The following is a 4,468-nucleotide window of genomic DNA, read 5'->3' on the forward strand; positions in this document are numbered from 1 at the left end:
TGGGCATATACCCTGAGAAAACCATAATTCAAAAAGAGTCATGTACCAAAATGTTCATTGCAGCTCTATTTACGGTAGCCAGGGCATGGAAGCAACCTAAGTGTCCATCAACAGATGAATGGATAAAGAAGATGTGGCACATATATACAATGGAATATTACTCAGCCATAAAAAGAAATGAAACTGAGTTATTTGTAATGAGGTGGATAGATCTGGAGTCTGTCATACACAGTGAAGTAAGTCAGAAGGAGGAAAACAAATACCGTATGCTAACACATATATATGGAATCTAAGAAAAAAAAATGTCATGAAGAGATTAGTGGTAGGATGGGAATAAAACACAGACCTACTAGAGCATGGACTTGAGGACGTGGGGAGGGGGAAGGGTAAGCTGTGACGAAGTGAGAGAGTGGCAGGGACATATATGCACTACCAAATGTAAATTAGATAGCTAGTGGGAAGCTGCCGCATAGCACAGGGAGATCACCTCTGTGCTTTGTGACCATGAGAGGGGTGGGATAGGGAGGGTGGGAGGGAGGGAGACGCAAGAGGGAAGAGATATGGGAACATATATATATGTATAACTGATTCACTTTGTTGTAAAGGAGAAACTAACACACTATTGTAAAACAGTTATACTCCAATAAAGATGTTAAAAAAAAAAAAGAAAGAAAGAACATAAATAAGTGCACAAATGTTTGTTCAGAGATATTATTTGCAGAACTGTCTAATAACAGCAAAAATTGGAAATAAATAAATGTTCATTATTATAAGATTGCTTAAACAAATTATGTTCTGCCCACATAGTGCAATATTATACAACACTTAATGATGATGACCTAGAGTTATATGTGTTGGTTTGAAAAACATTAATGATAAATTATATATTGAAAATGCAACCAACAGAAGATTGGTCCATTTAAAATGCATGTGTGTTCATCTAAGAGAAAATCTGTTAAAGTATGGAGGTTCCGTAAAAAACTAAAAATAGAGTTACCATATGATCCAGCAATCCCACTCCTGGGCATATATCCAGAAAAAATGAAAGCTCTAATTCCAAAAGATACATGTACCCCAGTGTTCATAGAGGCACTATTTACAATAGGCAAGACATTGAAGCAACCTAACTGTCCATCAACAAATGAATGGATAAAGAAGATGTGAGATATATAGATATAGGCATAGATAGATAGATAGATACCCAAGGGAATATTACTCAGCCATAAAAAGAATGAAACAATGTAATCTGTAGCACTATGGATGGACCTAGAGATTATCATACTAAGTGAAGTAAGTCAGACAAAGACAAATATTATATGATATCATTTACATGTGGAATCTAAAAAAATAATACAAATGAACTTAATTACAAAACAGAAACAGACGCACAGACCTAGAAAACAAATTTATGGTTACCAAAGGGGAAGGGGGGGATAAATTGGAGTATGGGATTAACAAATGCACACTACCATATATAAAATAGATAAATAACAAGGATTTACTGTAGAGCACAGGGAACTATATTCAATATCTTGTAATAAACTATAATGGAAAAGAATCAGAAAAAAAGAATATAATGCATATATGTATAACTGAATCACTCTGCTGCACTCCTGAAACTAACACAATATGGTAAATCAACTATGCTTCAATTTTTTTTTTTTTTTTTGCTTTACGAGGGCCTCTCAGTGTCGTGGCCTCTCCCGTTGCGGAGCACAGGCCCCGGACGCGCAGGCTCAGCCGCCATGGCTCACGGGCCCAGCCGCTCCGCGGCATGTGGGATCCTCCCGGACCCGGGCACGAACCCGTGTCCCCTGCATCGGCAGGCGGGCTCTCAACCACTGCGCCACCAGGGAAGCCCTATGCTTCAATTTTTAAAAAATCTATTTACAATGGTTTTCTCTGGTTTTATGTATTTCTCTGTCACCTAAATTTCTTACAGTGAGCATACCTTTTGTGAGAGAAAAACCACAGATATTCAATGTTTTGAAAAGTATATATGTAATCTTTACAGAGTTCACAAACCATATCCCACCAGTATATTTGAAATTGTCAGCATTATGATACATCTTAGTCATATTTTGTTCAGATTATAACTTTCCGTAAGATCGTTAGCTAGCTATTGTTCTGTATTAAATTTTTCATTAATTCTTTTTGTTTAAACTTCCTTTAGCGACATCTTTTTTGTATCAATATCAATTTTACATCTTTCTAGACGATCTTTGTTCTGGAATTTTAAAATGTGTAAATACTTCGTTGCTCAGCAAAATACCAAACACTTTAATTCACCTGTTCCCAAGGTTCTGTGACTTGGGAACAGATGACTATGGAAGTTAATGGTTCTGCGCAGTTCAGAAACACTAAAAAGGTGTCAAAAAATAAAGATGGATTACACAAGAAGCTCTGGGAAAAATGTGTGACTTGTAGTGTGTGATGGCACTGAAAACCAATGAGTGTATTTACATGTGCGTAATGTTTGTGTGCATATACACATACATGCATCCTACATATGCTATGCATATGCATACGTGAGAGTTCATGTTTATGCTCACCCTGTGTCCTCCCATGTAGGTAAATCAAACCTGTTATGCATATGCTTTATCTGCACCCCCGGGCGAGCCACATTTGCCTTCATGTTATCTGCGGGAAACCAGCATCAACCCATCCGCAAAGGGTTTCAGTGTCGAGCCAGGGAGCCGGCGCCACTCTGGCCACCTGCCTTGGAGAGCGGCTACTCAAAGGTGCGGAGTAGAACCGCAAGGCAGGCCGCCGCCCAGGAAGTAAGCCGACGAAGAAGCTTGAAGCACTTCAGCACCACGGACACGGGCAACCCCAGTCGAGTCCTTTCGAGCCATAAAGCCGGCGGAGACCGCCCCTTCCTCAGGCGCCCCCAGGCCTCTCCGCCTAGTGCGTCACTGTCTCCGGGCCCGCGATCGTCACTGAGACGCCAGCTTTCCATCCCGCTCCTCGCCAAGCCCGGCAAAAGCCTGGCGGGAGATGCAGGTCCGCGCAGCGCTCCCACTCGCCCTTCCTGCTGGCCCGCGCCACCCTGCCATCCTCTTCTCTCTATAAAGAGGCCAAACGGGCGCACGAGGCGTAGAAATTCTACGGCCCAGAGCCGGGTCAGGGAGGGGTCCTGTTTTCCTCCCCGGAGGTGGGGAAGGCTGAGCAGACTTGCTCTGCGCCTCCACCCGCTACATTCGGCCGCGGCCTGGCCCTTCCTCCTTGCCCTCGCCTTTCGTTGGGGAAAGATTTCTCCAAACCGTTTAATCTCCGCGAAAATCTCAACCCATAGAGACTGGCGTCCAAGAGTCAGAAGAGACAGACAACACAGTAAAGGCAAATACTCATTCTCGGCCCTATTTCTAAAACCATCCAGCATTCTTAAAAGTTTGTATTTGAAATCGATCCCATGGCGCCATAGGGACTCTCCCTTGTTTGGGTGGGCTCCTGGGCGAAAGGAAAGCAGTAGCTCCTGGCCTTTATCAGAGAGGCTGGGGAAGGACACATACATGCGACGGTGGCAGGAAACGGGGGCGCACAGCGGATACTGACCCTACCGAACCCGTGTCCAGGTTTTCCAAGAGAGCAGTGCCGGGAAGTGGGGAACCCGCAGCCGCTCAGGCGTCGAGCAGAGCCTCCGCAAAGGCTTGTACAGGGGGCGGGGCGCTTCGCTCAGGGCCCGGCCCAACCCCAAAAGAAGGACTCGGCCTCTTAGGTGCCTCGGCTAAAAGCGAGCGTGTGGGGTTCGGGGTACGCTCCCACTCCTTACGGGTGGGGTGGCCCGGCAGGCAGAGTCAAGGTCCCAGTCCGCTGCTGCCGACCGGCTGCCGGGGCCCGGTTACCTGTGTGTCGCGGCGAGGAAGGCGCGCCCAGTGCTCCGGCCGGGGCTGCCCGCTGCCGCGCGCCTAGTCCAGGCTCTGAGCCCACTGAGGCCGCCGCGCGCTTCGCCAGGAAAACCGCGGCGGGGGCGGCTGAGGCCGCCTGGCTGGTCAGGGAGAGCGGCGCGGCAGGCACGAACCCTGCGCCTGCGCTCTCCGCTTTTCCCCCTCGCTCCCCACCGGCAGGTACCCAAGTAGAAGACCAAAGGAGAGCGCCGGGGATTTGTGCCCCTTACTCGCGCGGTGGGAGGGCCCAGGCGCCGCGGAAGTGCCTTCCGGGATCGCTTTAACCTGTGCCCTTCAAGAGACCCGGTCTGCCGGAGTGACATCGTTTCCTGGAAGGGGGCAGGGAGGCAGCCTCAATCCATTTCCACCTGTCCCTTTGCGTTTAAAAGTCGCAAGTCGATTCCTTGATATTTAAAATATGTCTAGCATCAGTAAATCGTGGTCTGGGAAGGTCTTAGGGCATGCCCGACTCCACCTGGCGTTTTACCGATGAGGTCTCTGGGGCAAGGGTCTTGACGCTGCAGATCTGGTTCCTGGACTGAGGTCTATATACCCCAGTCCCGTGCTGAATGAATACAGCT

General features: G+C 47.3%; 1 protein-coding gene across 3 annotated transcripts in view; it reads right to left on the minus strand.

The window, feature by feature from the left end:
* The window catches only part of SLC35G2 (solute carrier family 35 member G2), a 34,608-nt gene extending 30,486 nt beyond the window's left edge, over positions 1–4,122 (minus strand). The window contains exon 1 of one of the 3 annotated variants that reach the window (XM_007121891.2): positions 3,846–4,122. The gene's annotated coding sequence lies outside the window, so the exon portion shown is untranslated. Of the gene's footprint in view, positions 1–3,555; positions 3,708–3,772; positions 3,789–3,845 lie in introns of those variants that run through there. The other 2 variants (XM_028489468.2, XM_028489467.2) reach the window with 2 other exon arrangements.
* Between the last annotated feature and the right edge of the window lie 346 nt (positions 4,123–4,468).

This window comes from Physeter macrocephalus, chromosome 1 (genome assembly GCF_002837175.3).
Source record: "Physeter macrocephalus isolate SW-GA chromosome 1, ASM283717v5, whole genome shotgun sequence".
Taxonomy (NCBI): domain Eukaryota; kingdom Metazoa; phylum Chordata; class Mammalia; order Artiodactyla; family Physeteridae; genus Physeter; species Physeter macrocephalus.